This window comes from Perognathus longimembris, chromosome 12, assembly GCF_023159225.1.
Source record: "Perognathus longimembris pacificus isolate PPM17 chromosome 12, ASM2315922v1, whole genome shotgun sequence".
NCBI lineage: Eukaryota > Metazoa > Chordata > Mammalia > Rodentia > Heteromyidae > Perognathus > Perognathus longimembris.
The window spans coordinates 27,694,024-27,713,968 of NC_063172.1; the positions used below are offsets into that span (position 1 = coordinate 27,694,024).

At 37.3% G+C, this 19,945-nt stretch overlaps 1 protein-coding gene across 3 annotated transcripts in view; it reads left to right on the forward strand.

The window, feature by feature from the left end:
* Window positions 1-19,945, forward strand: part of Ncald (neurocalcin delta) — a 160,644-nt gene that overhangs the window by 73,148 nt on the left and 67,551 nt on the right. Inside the window, exon 1 of one of the 3 annotated variants that reach the window (XM_048359035.1) lies at window positions 12,126-12,294. The exons of 1 other annotated variant lie outside the window; for it this stretch is intronic. The gene's annotated coding sequence lies outside the window, so the exon portion shown is untranslated. Of the gene's footprint in view, window positions 1-12,125; window positions 12,295-15,368; window positions 17,353-19,945 lie in introns of those variants that run through there. One more of the 3 variants, XM_048359037.1, reaches the window with a different exon arrangement.

The window sequence follows — 19,945 nt, forward strand, 5'->3', positions numbered from 1 at the left end:
TTACATAACCCCTCTGTATATCACCTTTGCAATAACAATAATATATATTAAAAAGAACCTATTAAGTCATTCATTTCTTTACATGCACAGTATCTATAATGATGATGCCCCCCTTTTTATTAAAGTGTTAAAGATTTCCCCCTTTTCCCCTTTCTTTTTGTTTGGGCAATACTGGAGTTTAAACTCAATGCCTCATGTTTGTAGCCAAACACTACCAGATGAGCCACACTCCCAGCTTCTTTCTTTTTGTCCTTGATCACCCATCTAGGGACCACTAATTTCACGAATTGGTTCCATAAAACCTTACTGCTGGCCTTATTTTTCTACTAAACATTGTTTTCCACTTAATTAATTCTTCTTTATCATTTCCTTCCTTTACTTTATTTGGCTTTATTATGTTCTCTATTTTCCAACTACCTAAGTAAAAAACTAAATCATGGATTATCAGCACTTGCAGAAATGAATTACTTCTATTAATTCTGAGTCAAGTGGAATAGAATTTTGAAAGTGCTACGTAAACAATGAGGCATGACACAGGGTGGTGCTCTTGCCATTGTTTCAATGGCTGTGCCCTCCCACTCTATGATATCACATACTAGTTGGAAAGCTTCAGGGTTTTGTTTTTTATAGTTTGCATATGACCCTCAGTGCTCAATTTTGACTCCATGAGTATCTTGACTGTATTTTACTTTGCTATTTCTACTTGGTTGTAAAACCATATACCTAAGTCTGTTAGCAAGTGCTGAGTGAGGGTCAAAATTTGGTTTTGTGACATTGGATAAATGATTTATTCTTTTTTTAAACCTCACTTTCTATACTCTTTCTGGTTCTTTATATTTGTTTATATAGATTCAAATTAACCACATGGAATTATTTCCTTATTCCAATACAGATTTACTCCTACCCTTTTTCTTTATGTTGTTATTTTACAATTCTCTCTGCTTTAGCCACAGTAATACAACTACATATAGAAATTGTTTTGTGCAATTGTTTTTTTAAAATAAAGTTAAGAGAAGAAAGAAGAATAAATATTCATTTAAGATATCCTCTATAATTACAACTACTATCTCTGATGATCTTTCCTTTATCCATCCAAATGACCATTTAAGGTTGCTTGCTTTCAGCATGAACTTCTACTACTATTTCTTGTGAGATAGGTTTATTCTCAACATATTCTCCTTATGTTACTTTATCTAGAAATATCTTACTTTGCCTTCATTTTTTTTTGGGGGGGGGCCAGTCCTGGGCCTTGGACTCAGGGCCTGAGCACTGTCCCTGGCTTCTTCCCGCTCAAGGCTAGCACTCTGCCGCTTGAGCCACAGTGCCACTTCTGGCCATTTTCTGTATATGTGGTGCTGGGGAATCAAACCCTAGGGCCTCGTGTATCCGAGGCAGGCACTCTTGCCACTAGGCTATATCCCCAGCCCGGATTTCACATTCTTGACTGACTGTCTTCTTTCAGCCATTTTCATATTGTCTTCTCACTGCCTCCAATCTCCATTGTTTCTTCTGAGCAGTCAGTTGTTGATCATATTAAGATTCCCTTCTATGTCATGAGCCACTTTTATCTTGCTGCTGTCTATATTTTCTTTTCTCTTTGGCTTTTAGTATTTTCACTATGATAAGTTTATGTGTGGACTGTGTTGTGCTTGTTCTATTTGGACTTCTTGAGCTTCTTGAATGTATAAAGTGAAGCATTTCTCTTTGAACTTGGAAGTATTGTGCACAAGTATATATGCTTGTGTGCTTAAAGAAGTCCAACAATTCTTAGGCTTTGTTCATTTTTCTTCATTCATTTCCTTTCTGTGTTTTGGGTTGTATAACCTCTACTAATTTGTCTTCAACTTCATATTCTTTCTTCTGCCAGTTCAAATCTACTTTTAATTTCCTAGAGTAAAATTTTAAATTTTCATTTGATTTCTATTTTGTTATTTTATGTGATTTGTAGGTCTCTTCTGATATTTTCTTTTTGAGGAGACATTTTCCTGTAGTATCTTTTACTTTATAAAGCATGGTTTCCTTTAGTTCTTTGAATATAATTATTATAGAGGCTTTGAACTCTTCATCTGAGTCACTCACAGATATAGTTTCTTTTGCTGCTTTCACCTATGTTTACACATTACACTTTTCTTTTTTCTTTTTTTTTCCTATGTCTTATGACTTTTTGTTAAAAGCTGGATATTAAAGGCAATATAATGTAGCAATTTTGGATACTCTTTTCCTTTTTGATCTTGTTTCTATTGCTGTTGATTTTTTATTTGTTTAATGATCTGATTAAACCATTTTAATGAGGATGTCTATTTCCCCTAGATTATAAAGTTGTGCTATTTATCTTCATGGGGCGTGACCTTGGGCAACCTTGAGCATGATCACAGTTACTCTGAGATGACAATTTTAGCAAAGCTTTCTTTGTTTCTTTACCTGATATTTTATATTTTCCACCTCAACTGTTAGGCACTATTAATTTTGGGCTGATTACTCTAGTATTTCATACAATGCTCAGGAGCACAAATTACCCCATAGTCTAATCCAATTAAATTAATTAAGTGCAATTTTGGAGGCTAATATTTCAAGTTTGTTCTGATCCCAGGAAGGCTTTTTAACAATCTTCTCCTATTCTGTCTGAAACTCTCTCTGGTGTACAGAGTAGACTTTGATGTATCTTCTCTGCCTCTCTGATCACTTATATTAGATTTATATGTATACATTATTGACATAGCTAATCTTGTTTTCCTTTGGTTAATGTTTGCATGATTTATCTTTAACATTAAAACTTATTTGGGGTTTATAAATGATATTAAGATTTTCAGGATGAACATAAAAATGATTTACCTTGCTATAGAATATGTCATTAAAGAAAGTTACTTGCTTTTTGTGAAGAGTATATTTCATACCTTTGAGGTCACAGGAATGAGAATCTTGCAAATGAATTTTCTATTGGCTAAAAGTTTGGATGAGAAGATATCTGAATCTGAAGCTTAGCTGTACCCTAAACAAACTTTTCTATGAAGCCATTAGTTTCTCCATCAATAATATGGGAATAACTTTAGTACTTACATGGTTGCTGATATTTAAGGGAAAACTTTGGTACAGCTAAGTAGTATTGTAGCCATTGACAAGAGTTGTTGAATTCTGTCCTGTGTGGAATCTTCACTTGACTACATATTCCCAAAAAGTTTCTGACATTTGGAATATTGCCACACAGGGGACCCTCCACCCCAACACCTCTTAATCAGTAACTATAAATGCAATTCTGACATTTTAATGAAGAGGTATTGAAAAAAAAACAGTTGTTATAAGCAGTGATTTATGCTGAAGTGTAATGTTTTCCACTTCTGGGACCTGTATATACACACCTACATGTACACATGAAGAAGGAGACAGTAGACTTTGACAGAACTTGTCGGGTTCGTGGCTTGGAGTAGTGAGAAAATAGGAGAAAGTAAAGGACATGGGTCCACTAGCAAAAAAAACACCCCTATCAATATCCCAAGGTCTGAGCAATCAAGTTCAAATTTCTTCCTTCTCTGAGAGTTATAGTGACAATGAAAACTTTGAACCTGCCTCAACAATTATATTCGGAGAAAGTTTCTTATAAACAATGTATTTCTGGATGAATTTTTTAAAAATGCAACCAGCTGAACTCAGTCTTTTCAGAAAGCATATTTAGGCTTTTTACATTTAATGTTTTTATTGATGTGATATTAGGTTTATGCTATTTTTTTGTTGTGGTTTCCTGTATGTTATGATTTTCATTTGTCTTCTGGTCTTTATGTGTGTTGTTAAACTTGTTTAGAATTCATTTTGATGTATCATTTTGATTTGTGTTTTAGAGTGTATGTCATCATACAGCCTTTTTGTTGGTTGCTCTAATATTACATTTCACATGAATAATTCATCACAGTCTGCTAGTGACATGATTTTACCAGATTGAGGGAAGTACAGGAAACTTTAGGTCTCTTTCATTGTCTTTATACTAGCCCTCTTTTCAATAATTGTTATAACTAGCCTCTTTTTTACATGCTAGACAATGTTACAATGACTATTTCAAATGTCGAACATAATTTAAAAAATAAGGGGAGAAAGGGAAGTTCTATTATAGTCACCTGTATTTTTGCTTACCATGTTCTCTTCTTTCGTGATGATCCAAGTTGATCCAAGATGATCCATAGTTTCTTTACCTGGAGAAGTTCCTTTAGTTATTCTTCTGTTAGACATCTGCAGGTGACAAATTACTTTTGTTCTCACTTATTTGTGAGTATTTTGATGTCATCTTATTCTTGAAGAATGTTTTTGCTGAGTTATTTTTTGTCAGTAGTTGAACATGTGCTACTTCCTTATGGCCTCCTTAGTTTCTGATGAGAAATGTGTTGCCATTCAAATCATTTTAAAATATACATATACTGTTCTTTTTGCTGCTTTCATGATTTTTTCCTTTGACTTTAGTTTTTGGAAATTAAAATGCCTGAAGAAGTATATACAGCCATGGATTTCTTGAAATTGATCTCATTTAACATTTTCTTACCTTTCTGAATCTGTAAGTTTTTAATGATTGAAAAATTTGGCAAGGTTTTCAGCATTCTTTCCTTAATTTGTCATAATTTTAATCTTCTCTCTTTCAAGGATTCCAAGGGTATTAATGCTATATCTTTTTTTATATATAAAAGCTGGGCACTCATACTTATGAGGAGGCTGGGATCTAGAAGAGTGCAGTTCAAAGCTAGATAGATAGCCAGATAGAAAAGTTTATGAGACTCCATCTACAAAAATAACCAGCCAAAAAGCCAAGCTGGACATATGACTCAAGTGGTAGAGTGCCAGCTACAGAGTAAGCCAGCCAAACAAGCAAACCAGCTGAGCATGTGAAAGGTCCCAAGTTCAAATCCCAGTACTTGTAAAGAAAAAATCATATATAGAATATTAGCACTTAAAAAAAAAAACAATTTCTTCCAAGTTTATTGTTCCTTTATCTTTGGAATTTAACAGATTCTGTTGAAAAGTCTTTGTTTCTCATTCAACATTAATGTGGTATACTTTTGTCTCATGGACTTTTTTTTTTTTTTTTGCCAGGGGCTTGGACTCAAGGCCTGAGCACTGTCCTTGGCTTTTTGCTCAAAGCTAGCACTCTGCCACTTGAGCCACAGCGCCACCTGTGGCCGTTATCTGTATATGTGGTGCTGGGGAATTGACCTAGGGCTTCATGTATATGAGGCAAGCACTCTTGCCACTAGGCCATATTCCCAGCCCCTCTTCATGGACTTTTATACACAGGCTGGCTTTGAATTTTAATCTTTAGATCTCAGCCTCTTACATAGCTACAATTATAGTCATGAGCCACCAGGAGACGTCTTAAATCTATTATTTCTCTTGTAACCTTTGGGGAATTTCACAGTTGATTCTCTTCAAATATTTACTTCTGCCCTATTTTCTCTGCCTACTTCCCTTTTTATCACATCTCAATTATTTTCTCTACATTCTTTCTTTACTTTTATTATAATTTTGTCTAAGTCTTGCCAATGATCTTTCATTTCACTAAGTTTCTCTTTGCATATTGTCTTCTGTGCTCTCCAACCCATCTATTCTGTTGTGACTTTCAGTTATTTAATTTTAATATGTTCTTTTCAGTAGATCTTATTTTTTAGCTGTAGATTTCTCCATACCATTATTTATTTCCCTTGTATGTATTTTGCAGTCTTTGAGTACTACAGGAAATGAATAATCTTGAGTTGGTTTATTGTCTACTGTTTTCATCATAGAAGTTTGCTAGTTAGATCTATCTCCTGACATGCTAGTGGTTTTGGATTGATTTGGAAAAGTTAAATTAAAAAATGGAGGCCCTGGATGGTGTCATCTTCCTCATAAAGGGCTATTTCCTCTCTAAGGTAATTATAATGGGAGCCAATTACCTTGACAAAATAATGATTGTAATTATTTTAAGATGGTCTGGGCTTTTGTGAGGCCTTATTTTTTATTTCCTTTCTTTTTAAAAAATGGATTTAATCTTCCATTTATCAGACCTGAACACTTAAGATATTTACCATGTAACTCCTTGGAAGATCCTAAACTCTAATTTGTGTCTCTCTGGAACAGCTAGACTGCTGAATTATGCCTTTGTGTGTTTAGCTTCTTCTCTGTACTTTCATACTTCATTCCTTGCCCTTTCATCTTGCGCCATTTAAGAACTGGCAAGTGTTTCAAGGGAAAAACAGTATACACTTTTTGTGTGTTTCCCTCTTAACCAGGATCCCAGACCCTCAAGTCCTGAGTGCTTTTAAGATTCATACAATTTTTGTCTCTTCAGTCCCTGGGAATACTAAAAATCTCACACCATTTAGAAATTGTCTAATTATTGGGGGAAAAAAAAAACAGTGGATAAGGTTGAAATTCCTAACTAGATGTTTATGTCACCCAACACTCACACAGTTGAAGCCTTAATCCCAAATGATGACATTATTAGGTGGGCCTTTTCAGAGCAGCTAAGTCACAATCCCTAGAATTGATTAGTGCCCTTAAAAAAGAAATCCCACATCCATATGTAGAAAACTAAAATTGGATCCCTGTTTGTCATGCACCAATGCCATGCACCAATATCAACTCAAACTAAAACAAAGACCTTGACTTTGAAACTACTGCAAGGTGGAGTAGGAGAAACATTAGAACTTACAGGCATAGGCAGGAACTTTATGAAGTGTCCCAGGGGCTAGGCGCTCCAGTGGCATAATCAGTTAGTGCACGGTACTTATAAGAGTCCTAGGGGCAGAGCAAATGGGAGAGAGATGGGACAAATGAGATTACATCAAAATAAAAAGTTTCTGCACAGCAAAGGACTTAGTTATTAAACTAGAAGCATTCTACAAGCTAAGAAACAGGCCTTCTCAGGATACCAAATCTGATAGCATCTTGGTCAATTTTCCAGCTTTAGAATTGTGAGAAATAAACTTCTGTTGCTCATGTGCTTCCCAGTTAATGCAATTTTGTTATAGCAAACCAAACGGACTAAGATACTCAATACATTTGTCTTTTATCTGAGATCTTGGCACTTAAATTATTTCAATTTTTGCTACTCTTTGAGGTTTCCCAACCCTTTTACAAAATAAATCAAGCAGAAAGTCACCTAGGTCTATGACTAAGTATTTTCTTCCACTAGGATTTTAATAATGTTGGTATAGGCTTGTGCTATGTCTTGTTTTGTTTTGCCTCTATCAGAGCTTGATCTCAGAGCCTAATGCTCTCATTCAACTTGCTTTCTCATAGCTGACACTCTACTACTTGAGCCATGCTTCCAGCGCTGCTTTTATCTGGCTATTTCAGAATTGGAGTTGCAAATATTCTTGTCCATATTGGCCTTAAACTATAATTCTCCAGAACTCAGCTTCCTTGGTAGCTAGAAGTATAGGAGGAGCCACCAGTGTCCAGCTATTTTTGGCAGTTTCATTTAATTTTTTTTTCAGTTTTACTTTACTTGGTTCCTATCTTGATTCATATACTTGGTTCATATCTCCATGTTTATTTATTTATTGCCATATTACTTTTTAGGGAAAAGCTAGATTATGATATTTAGAATTCCTAGATGCATAAAAGTTACAAAATAAGCAAAAAGTAATCCAAGTCTTTCTAAAAATATATCAAATGTAAATTATTTCTAAAAATTTGTGGAGCTAGGCTTCCTGAATATAAATTCCAGTGCTGATATGTATTTAGGTAGGGAAGTAACATAACCTGTGTTTTGATTTCTCCAGTTGTGAAATGTGGAAAAGAATAATACCTGCCTCATAAATACCATAGCAAATGATTTACCATATGAACAATACCCAGAAAAATGTTCTGCATACAGCAAGTACTTAATGTCAGTTAAAGTAAATGATTGTCTAAGACCAACAGCAATAACCATAAATCATATCAGCATCTATATGTATATTCATCATAAACATTCAAGATTCAGTAATAATAAATTTAAATTTACTTGAATCCATCCATTACTAAATGATTTTATGTAAGTCAGCATTTTTTGTTTTCTTTTTTTCCTTCCTGGCTTTTTTGGGGAGGTGCGGGGGGGAATAAGGGTCTGGAAAACCTCCCCTTTCTCTGTTAATAGGAAGAAAAAGAAGTTATTTCTTTCTTTTTTTTTTTTTGGCCAGTCGTGGGCCTTGGACTCAGGGCCTGAGCACTGTCCCTGGCTTCTTCCTGCTCAAGGCTAGCACTCTGCCACCTGAGCCACAGCGCCCCTGCTGGCCGTTTTCCATATATGTGGTGCTGGGGAATCGAACCGAGAGCTTCATGTGTAGGAGGCAAGTGCTCTTGCCACTATGCCATATTCCCAGCCCCGAAGTCATTTCTTTCTGTTGTTCAAAATGTATTTTCCATTGAGCCGTTCAACATGAGTTGAGCACTCATCATGTCTTGGGCTCTGTGTTAACCACAGGGTTCTAGAGTTGAACAAGATCCTATCTTTTCCCTGAAAGGCCTTCATAGATTTATCAAAGTCAGCAAGATAAACAAGAAATAACACACACAGATAAGTCCTATACTCTTGGTCAGGGACCAGATTTTTAGAGTAAATCCATTTTATGATTATCTTAACCTTAGAGTGTAAGCACTGTGGCTAAGAGCACTGTTAGTCTTTACTTGTAAGTGGAATCTCTAAGTCTAGGTTGCTTGTAAGAGGAAATCAGTGATGACAAATTAGGAGCAAATTATAGAGCTTCATTCACCCGTTGTTCTTTTTCTTTCTTTTCTGCAGTGCTAGGGTTTGAACTTAGGGCCTCAGGATTGCTAGATAGGTACTCTCTACCACTTTGTCACATCCTCCAGGCCATCTTTCATTTTGAAGTCAGTTCACTAATTAACTTAATTAGTTGAAAGTTTAAACCTAATTCAGTATGTTCTAAAGCATACTTAGTTAAAATGTTAGGTAATTCAAGTTATGGACTGGAGTTACGGGGTAGAATGCCTGCCTAATAAGCATGAAGTTCTGAGCTCAGAAATCTTAGAGCTGAAAACTTCCTGTTTCAGGGGGCCTCACCTACTGGCAGAGGATGGCTCTGCAGTTTTACTCTGCGATGCTAGAGCTTCAGAGAGGCAGAAGAGGGAGGTGCCATTCAGCCATGAATTGGGAGCCAGAGAGCTGATAACTCAGATAGCGGGGAGAACTTGAGGCCCCGGAAGTCTGGAAGGATACACTTTCTCCAAACTCCTCTAGACTCCAGTCCTTACGTCTATAAGTGTACGCTTCTGAATTGGAAAAAAACAAACCCAGAACTATAACTAGAATAAATTGATGAATTGTGGCTATGACTGATATCTTTCCCTTAGACGACTTCCCAGTGAATGCAGACAGATATCAGATTGTGCTGCCCTCATCCAAACAAGTAAATCCCCAACTTTCATTCATCTGAAATTAAAGGAGTAGCATTTTGTGGTTTTGTTTGTTGTTGTTGTTTATTTGTTTGTTGCTGGCCCTGGAGGTTGAACTCTGGGCCTGGACACTGTCCCGATCTTCTTTTGACTCAAGGCTAGCACTGTACCAACTTGAGCAGCTGCTCCACTTCTGGCTTTTTCTGTTATTAACTGGACATAAGCATCTCACAGACTTTTCTGCCTGGGCTGGCTTTAAACATCAATCCTCAGATCTTAGCCTCCTGAGTAGCTAGGCTTACAGGAGTAAGCCACCAGCACTGGCTTGAGTTCTTTGTAGTTTGATTTTTACAATTGTGGTGCTGTAGCTAATTACATCCAGAAAATAACTTCTCTAAGAAAAATCTAACTTTTTTAAGGAATAGGAAAGGAAGGTGGAAAGGGAAACTTTCCAGTCAAACAGATTGGAAAGTAGTCTTGTCATTAAAGAAGCGATTCTGAGTCCACTGAAGAGATGTCATTCTAAAGTGATACTGGTGTAATCTACCTATCTGCCATAGCTTTCATCTGCATTTTGTAACAACCCAGAGCTATTTTCTAAAAATACATACATATATGTATTTCCATATTTACATATATAGATATATATGGAAATATGTATGTGCATGTATATATATGTATATGTGATTATATGTACACGCAACAGACACATATAATCAGAGCATTATATGTGTGCCCATAGAACTTTTTTAGAGAAATGTCTTCTTCTCCCCTGAATTTTAGCTCTCCGTCCTTTGAGTAGTCATGCTTTCTCTTTTCTTTTCTTTTCTTTTTGATGCCACTGGGGTTTGAACTCAGAACTTTACACTAGCAAGGCAAGTGCTTCAGAGCCATACCCTTTTTGCTTTAGTTCATTTTCAGCTGTGGTGGAGAACTTTTGCCTGAACTGACCTGAGACCTCTTTCCAAGTAGCTAGGGTCATAGGTTTTCTTAATGTCTTTTTTCAGAAGACTTTCCTATGAGTTTCATTAAATTTATTTAATTGACTTCCTGTTAATTAAGGAGAATTGTACAGGACATAAGCATGTGTGGAAAGCTAAAAGAAAGCTAGAGTGTTCCTAAAGGAAATGAAGCTGAAGCTGGAAAACAGATAAGACTATCCTTCTATCCTGCTCCCTTCGGCTTTCATTTAATTGGTATTTGTGGGGTACTAACCCATTTACATGGTGCTGAACACCAGCAAAGGGTAGATTGGAGTATTTGAGAGAGAAGGATTTGCTACCTGTGTAGCGGCTCCTAAGCAAAGGTTTTGGCTTAATCACAGTTACTTTAAAATAGTGCTGTGCTGCAAGTTCTGAGTCATCATTTCTGCCTATACATTTTACAGTGCACCCCTGTGGTATTTCTCAATGCTCAACTTCATGTCAGGCTCATTCACCTGTTTCCTTTTCATCATTAGTGCGGTTCCAGTACATCCATGGGATTCTCTCATAAATTTAAAAAATACCTTTTTTAGCCAGGTGCCAGTAGATCATGCGTGTATTCTCAGAAGGATACTCAGGAGGCTGAGCTCTGAGGATCACAGTTCAAAGTCAGCCTGGGCAGAAAAGTCCATGAGATTCTTCTTATCTCCAATAAACGACTCAGAAAAAGCCAGAAGTAGTGCTGTAGCTCAAGTGGTAGAGTGCTACCCTTCAGAATACAGAGTCTCAGGGACACACCCAGGCCCTGAATTCAAGCCCCAGGACCATAAAAAATAAATAATTCTTTTTGGGTAATGCTATCCAAAAAGAAATGTATTTATTACTTTACTTATGAAATGGCAATCCCTTTGTATATCACCTTTATAATAACAATAAAAGATAATTTCCTTTAAAAATATCTTTTCATTGAATGAATTTGATCAAAGTATATTATATGGATGTTGTAAATGTCACAAGAATTGGTTTATTCTAATAGCATTTTTTTTTTTTGTTTGTACTAGGGCTTGAACTTGGAGCCTCATGCTCCTGCTTGTTTGTTTTTTCCCCTCACTTGCTGGTGCTCTACCACTTTAGTCACACCTCCACTTTTTTTTTGGTTTTTTCTTTTTTCTTTATTAATTAGCAAAAAGAGTCTTGCTGACATTTCTGTCCAGGTTGGCTATAAACCACAGTCCTCAAATCTCAGCCTCCTAAATCTCAACTCGGATTATAGGCGTTAGCTACCAGTAACTGGCTGACAGTTTTGTTTGTTTTTAAAAAATATCTTCTTTTAACTCCACTTCAACTTCTGTTTTTCTTCATCCACTTGCAAATAAGTTTAACTGGTTAAGAAAAAGTATCTCCAGATTTTTTTTTCTTTCATTTGGTGCTGAAAAGATAGACACAGAGAGTAGATAGACTGATAGACACTTGGTACTGCTAATAGTAAGATCAGTGGGAACTTCAGAATATCTTGCACCTTCCTCTAAGCCACTGTAAAGAAAGATGCAGAAGCTTTAATTAAAGGAGAAAGTTGTAGGCAATTCTGAGTCATAACTTAGGGGGTTGACATTGTCAAGAACTGTCCGTGATGTCTGTGCACTGAGTACACACACACACACACACACACACACACACACACACACACACACACACACACACACACACACACACCAGTGACAGATGACCTATTGAAATAATTTCAGAGCCGGTCTGTGGTTGCTACGACAACCAATGCTCTCTTGGCTTTCATCTGGCCATGTGACAGAGACTTTGACGTCAGCTAGAGGCAGAGTCTGTGGCTGAGTCCACACAGCCAAAGGCTTGGGAGAATCTAGTGGATGCTGGACGCTGCTGCTGCCGCTGCCGCCGCCGCCGCCGCCGCCGCCGCCACTGCTTCTGCTGCTGTTGCTTCTGCCGCTGTTGTTTCCCAGGGGCAGTGGGGCATGGACTGCTAAACCCGGCCCTTCTGTGTGAGGTAATGAGTTTGCTTTGTGTACTATAGTTAGGTGTTTGTATAGCTCATGTGGCTCTCTTCTCTCTCTCCTTCTGCAAGTTTGTCTTCATGAGCAATTCTTGTTGGACCCGGCAAAGAATGGGAAACAGCTCCTAGCCATGAATTTTGTGCAAAGGCTCTGGAATTTGGTTCAATTGGGATTCATGTTCTGTGAAGGAGGTTAAAATATAATCGCTATTCTTGCTCAACACTTGCTAATGTAACCTCATTTAAAGATACAGACTTGTCGCTTGAGCCCAGTATGCTCTCTTGAATTCCAGGAATCTTTCCTTTAGTACTGTTGGGAATTAAAAGTCCAGCATTTCTTTGCAGTGTGTAACTAACTTTTTCCTTTTTGCCATTGCTCCCTGCTTCAGAACCAGCCAAGAATAGTTTGGAATTTGCTTTCTAGCTTGTTTGTACATTCATTATTAGCAACAATGAGAAGAAAGAACAAGAAGAGAACAAGTCGGTATTTTTCTGTTGTAAATAAGACCTTGGTATTCTGAAAATACTGGAGAAAATTGTCAACAGTTTCCTGTTTAGAGAAAAATAACGCATTGCATGCCAGGGAAGCTGGGATGGAATCTTTACATGCAGTGTGCTCAGGGTTGCGTCTGAGCTGTGAGAGCAAAGTACACATTTTCAGTGCCCTCTCCTGCAAATTAGGGCCGTGAGGAGAACGTCATTCCAGACTCTTTTAATAAGGATTCCTGCGAGCTGTTTTTTTTAAATTGAAATAGTTATCTAGAGAAGAAAACAATAGCCTTGAAACTAAATATGTCATTAATATAAGGTCTACTTTAACTCAAACACAGTCACTGAAAATTTGCATTAGATCTTAAGTGAATAATTTGGTAACTGTGGTTAGTAGGAATTTTTCACTCTTTATTCCTATAATATACTCCAAATTGTTTTATTTGCATTGGTATAGGTTGTTTCCGTTCCAAGTTTAGTAATTCAGTTTGCGTTCATTGCGCACAAAGTTGGACCATTTTTGTAGCTTAGAATTCAATGAAAACCTCCGGTATTGAAGTTAATGGAAGCTTAGATTTATAACCAGGTTTTTAAATCTTATAGATTTAACAAAAAAAGAAAATTTTAGCATACCACACATAATATAGATAGTAATTTCACAAGAAACAAACAGGCTTAATTCTCTATGTAAGGACTCTGTATTGATGGTACATGAATTAATCTCAATTCAATGTAAAAACATTGATTTTATTTTTATGTTCTTTATGGTTTCAAAATGCTAATGGTTAATTTATTTTTATTCTCATAGGTTGGAATTTTGAACAGTGCTAAGTGAATAGTTATAGCTATATTAATAATTTCTTAATAGCTTTCAATGAGTGGCTTTTCATTTAGCTTGCTGGCATTCAGTATGTCTATTTTTGGTCAGAACCTCCATGGAGAATTTTTCCAAAAATCAAATGTGCTAACATTCTCAACACATCAACTGAGACACCATCTCATCACTTAATGGATCTTGTAATTATAATAACCCAAAGGCTCCATTTTAACACCCCTTAAAATATGTTAATTGCTCTGTAACATTGTAATTGAGCATGGAGAGGACCAGTTAACGCACCATCATTAAAAGAACATGGTTGATGGAGCGCACGTTAATACTTTCTTCTTTTACCCAAATTATGGTATTGTCATAATGGTTTTTCTTGGTGTTCTCTCTGTGTTTTAAATTAAAGTCATAAGATGACTACCATATTCCTCTTATAGACTGGATTTCAACACTATAAAATACAATAGACCAATTCAGTGTTAATGGCAAAACGTCAATGATGTAGTCTACAGAAAGCAAACTATGCTATGAAAGCAGAGATGGTCTCTAGTCTACAGGACTTTGCCCATGGCAAAAGAGAAAGAGAGAAAGAAAGAAAAGAAAAGAAAGAAAAAGAAAAATGGACTCTTCTCAGAATCATTCATTTACAGTAATGAGACTGTACTATTTCAAGGTCAAGTTTGTTTCAGCTTCAACAGATTCTGGTAAGGAGTGATTAGCAACCTGGCTGTTGCATTATTAAATGCCTTGTATATGGTTTCAGGGCTTCTTAACCTTTTGGGTGCCACAAGCCTTTTGGGCAGCCTCATCAAACCTATAGCCTCCTTTAAGCGTGAAGTTTTTTTATTTTTAATAAACCATGCAGAATTATAAGGGAAATCAATTTAATTTAAAAGCACAAGCCAATTTTATAGCAATTCTGAAATGTACATTATTAATAATGTATTAACATCATTAACAATGCATTCCCAAATAGTACAGATTAACAGCAGGTGCAAGAGCTGCCATAATTTGGAAGTCCTGGTGCGTATACATGATATCTTGAGATTGAGTTGGCATAAGTGTAACATGATGAGAAAATATCTGTGGTTTCTATTGGCAACAACATCACAGGTATCATGGTTTGTGGCCTACATTTTAATTGAAGGAAATACTAAATTTCAGTTTGAGGTTATGAAAACCAGGATGTAGCATTTTTACCAGCCAAGTTCACTGAGTTCTCTTGAATTCTGTCTGTCCCTGAGCTAAATGATATGAAGTGTCTGTGCTACCAAAAGGTCATAGCATGACACTGGACAATATCCAGGATCTCATTTCCATATTCAGATAGTATTTTATTCTCCCATGGTATGAATTTCACAGAATTCCCTAAATCCTGTGTGGAAATGGATGTCGTGTTCATACACACACTAATTGTTGCTCTCCCTTATTTTCCCCTTTGAGCTTTGTAGCAGCCTCATATTACCTGCACCAAGAAACTCTTACCTGGTTAGAGAAGGGTTAAGAGGGAAACTTAGAGTGTTTATGCACGGGCTATTTACAAAGGAACCTTTATGCACTCAGGGCAGATAAGTAGTTCTTAGATGAAGAATGCTGGGTGTTATATGAGATCGTGGCTAAAGAAATACTCTGGAAGGTACTTTGTATGCTCACACATTTGAAGAGCATTAAAACCTACCCATGACTGTGCAGCTTAATGCAAGGCACGTGTGTGTGTGTGTGTGTGTGTGTGTGTGTGTGTGTGTGTGTGTGTGTGTTGACAAATTGTAATGTTCATTCCCTTTACTTTGGAGTTGTCCGTCAGAGGTCTCCAGGGCAAAACATATTCATCACACAGTGGGAAATGGAGACACTTCCCAAGAAATCTGAGTGTAACACCTTAACTGGACTTAGAGAATGTTTTAGACCCACGGCAGGAAGTGTTCATGTTATTGTCTCCTATGACATACATAAAAGTATTGGTCTCATTCCTCACCTCATTTTAAATGTGCAGAAACTATTGCCAGATTTTCCTTTCCACACAACTGAGGGAATTCTGCATACGCTGACTGGGTAGAACATTCCAAGTCATCCTCCTATTACGTCAGCGCCATCATCCCCACGTAAGAGAGCAGGAAGCATGACATTTTACACAAGCTGTTGTTTAAACTCAAATCATTCCCATTTGAAATGGAAGCTTAGCAATTTTTCTTCATGTTGCTCTCAGAGGGATTACGAAAGAGGATGTTCTCAAACATTTCTTTCTCTCTGGATTAGGAACAAACACCTGCTTTGGAGGCTCAGTGTCTCTGTAGCAAGCTGATAAAGAAACTTGGGGAAACTTTAACATCTCTCACTCCTTAAGTATACTTTGCTTCTTGATAGTAGGTGATTGAAACTTTCTGTGCAGGAAGGAATGTGTCATTATTTTCTTTTTTTTTATGAAATTAACTTTTCTTTAAATGGTGCCTCATGATAGAAATCCAACTAGAAATAGCATTCTAAAATAATGTAGCAATTTTTTATTGTTTCCAGAAGTGATGCCGTGAAAGTTAGTGTTCATTGAGACTTGGAGATAAAATTTATGTGATAAATATTTAAATTCACTGGAGCCACAGTTTCCAAACTAAAAGCAGCCTGGTCTTGGTGGCTACATTTAGGGGATTTTTTAAAAAGAACATATACCTATAAATACCTTGAATTAAAGACACAGCATCTCTTTAAAGTTTCCTTTATGTTCATGTAAAGCAGAAGATATTTCAGATCACAATGAAATCTTACATTTGGTTTGTAGGAAAGAAATCTCTAGTTTGAAAGGTGTTAGATAGTGGCTGCCTGTCTTAAGGGGAGGATTGTCCATATTTTCTGAATTTTTTTCTTAGCTACTCCAGGAAAAAACCAAAGGCTATCTATATTACTTGGATGCAAGAATGGAGTTTTAAATGCTGACATTGGATTGTCTTTGCTTTCACACAACTATAGCCATCTATTAGAGGTAAATGTCAAGAAGAGTGCTGTGTTCTTTGGCCGTCCACTCAGCAGACTCCCACAGGTTCTCATATGATTCATTCAAGTAAAATCACCATTCATTTTGTGACAACTATATTTACAACATCCTTACAGATATAATGAAAAAAAATAGCATTCCACCAAAAGCATCCCATCCTACTCCTTCCCGTGTCTTACCATGGATCAAGTACAGCCTGATCATCCATTCAGCAAATACTTACTAACTGCCTACCGCATCCATGGTATTATTAGGCATTTTGAGTTCTGCCCTAATGTGACCCTTGAGTGACATCTACCATTGGTAGATATCAGAGATATCTAACTGGGTAGAGCCCTAGTTACTTTGAGGAACTCTGACTTTTGTTTGCATGTGCTTTTACTCATTTCAATCTTGGTGTACCCAGTATGTTTTGAGTCCCTACTGTATACCTCATATTGGATTGGATACAGGGGATACCATGAAGAACAAAGCAGACAAGATTGCTATCATGGAACTTGCTGTCTAACTGTGTAGGGAATGCCTTTGTGTACCAGTAAGCAAGGCAAAGTGGCTATGCTGATCTCTTAGTCAAAAAGAGAGTTTTTATTAAAAGGAAAAAAAAAAAAAGGAAAAACACATCAGAACAAGGAGGCAACACCATCATCAAAAGATTCTACATCAGGGTCTCACCTCAGAAGAGGCATTTCAGCTAGCAAACCACAGGCCACATTTGTGAGCCATCTCTTCCTACCAGTAACAGAAACTTGGGGTCTGTATGCTCAGTCTTGTTCCCAGGGGGGCCAAAGGCTGTCCTCTCATTCAGAACATAAATGAGACCGACACATACTGGTCTAGAGAATGAATTTCATTTATGCCTACACCCTATGTCATGCAAAGAATGAGAACTGTCTTAATTTTTTCTGTAAGCAATGCTTACATTAGTGCCCAAGTATCTCATCTTTCCTGTGTTAACCTCACTGGGATAGACTCCCTACTGTATTAAATGGGCCCTAATCTCAATAACATTAGGAATGCAACCCTGTTCATTTTTCACTTGCTCACAAAAAAATGGTTGTAGAAAGAGGTTCTGTTCCACAGTCGTCCAGGGACTTAAACTCCTGATATCTAGCTAAACTTATCTGAGTACAAATCCTTTCTTTACCACCTCCTGTGGGGTCTTTACTAGAATCTCTAAGCCACAGTTACTGAAGTTACACTTACCATTTGGATAATATACTGATAGTATCATACCTCCTGTCTCATGGATTTTTGGGTCTGCCCAACTTGGCATAGTGACAGTTATTAAGTACCCAATAATATGACTTTGTTATTAGTGACTTTCAAATCCTCTTGGAAGAGGGGGAAGAAGCAGTTCTGGAGTTGGAAAATATGTGTCTCTGGAGTTTGAGCAACTAACATGTAGGAAGCTACATAATCCTATATGGTCCTTTCAAAATAACAGTTTTGGACAACATCCCAGCTTTTGAAATAAGCAACAGAGACACGAAGAGCTTAAACAAGCTGTCTGTGTCACACACATGTGTGCCCGTGCACACATACATAAATATGTATGTAATGGATCTCTAGATGTTTGGCTCCACAGTCCTTGCTCTGCATTCACTATGCAATATTACTCTTCAAGTTAGAATACATTGCCATGTCTCTAGAAGTAACAGTGTATATTGTGGAACAATGTAATCTTCTAAAATGGATATACAATAGTTTCCACTCCCACTTGCTCTTGTGGAATGTCAGTCCCAATCAAGAGATGGAGTCTAACTGTCTACTGCCCTTTAAACCAAATGGCCTAGCTGATAGAGTACAGTGGAAACAATGTTAAATGCCTTTCTAGGCTGGATTACAAAAAGTCTTAGGCTATCTTTGTTTGTCTCATGCATGACATTGTGTTTGGAGCCCAGCCATCATGTTGTGAAGAAGTCCAGACCATACAGATACACCAAGTGTAGGTGTTTCAGCCAATGGCTCCAATTAGGACTAAGGCAACATCCATCAGACATATGAATCTATGGATGATTCCACCATCTCCTTTTTCTCTCTGGATGCTGGGTAGATATAGCCTAATGTGCACGTTTATGAACAACATAGAAGTTGTTGTTTGAAGCCTGTAAGATTTTAGTTAACTTCTTAGGCAATTAGAGTAACTGGAACCTACGAGGTAACTAGACATAGTGAAATACCTCTATAGAAGAATAACCTTCCGGTACATGTTGATTAAACAGGCATATGGGCTTCTAAATACCTAGCCTAGCTTGAAATAATTTCTGAAATCAAATATGTGCCAATTAGCAATGAAATTATGATGAGCTGCAGGAATATAACCTGCTTGTAGCTTTGGAATAGTATCCTACTTCCTAATGCTATAGACCACATGCCATAGTGAACACTTACTCATGCTCCCCTACTGGTTGGGCCCTCCTTGCAGGAGGGTCCTGTGTGGATGGCAGCATTTGTGCCATTCTCCCTGCCACTGCTTTCCTTCCTCCCCACACCTACTCTAGCCAATCTGCTGCCTACCGTTCTATTGCTAGATCTTGCTATCTCTTTGACACTCTCTTTTTGGCCCATTTCCAACATTTCTAGGCCTATTTTCTGCTCCAATGGTTTATAGTAAAGTGAGGGAATCCCCTTGGCCAGGTGATTTAGCTTACTCAGCAAAGTAGTTTTGGGTTTTTTTTTTTTCCCCCTCTTAAAACGTTGCCAAAATGGCAGCTGTCCCATTGACTTGTAGCTTCATACCCTTGAATAATTAGCATTTGGAGCACTCTGAAATGTGATTCTTGTGTCCTTACCTCAAAGAGGAATCTCTGACTCCTAGGTTACAGAGAAATCAACACCTCAAGTCTCCTCTTGCTTGCTTAAATGTTCGCCCTTTCTGATGGTCTTCTCACCTTCCCATAGGAAAGATACTCATTCGTTTATTCATTTAAGGTTTGTTAGCTCATATAGTGGACCCTGCAGCTGGGAATCTATGAGAATATTCCTTCTGTATCCAAGTACTGGTATGCTTGCTCCACTTGTCCCTCATTTACTCACTATAGACATGAGGCAGATTTCAGTCCGATTTCAGATGAGACAGATGCTGCTGGGTAACATTGGACCAGACAGTCTTTAACAAGCCTATAGTCATGTTAGTGAAACTGGGCAACAGACATATCTAAGGGGCCAGATTATGTTATTCATCTTTGGTTAAGACTCTTACAATGTCTAGTGTCATGATAGATACTCATGAAATCTGTAAGAGATTAATGAGTAGATAGATGAACCTGAGAGATTCATGGCATTGAGTTAACTTGGGAGAGGAGGTGAACTTGGGATCTTAAGGGTTGGAAAGTGCTTTGCTT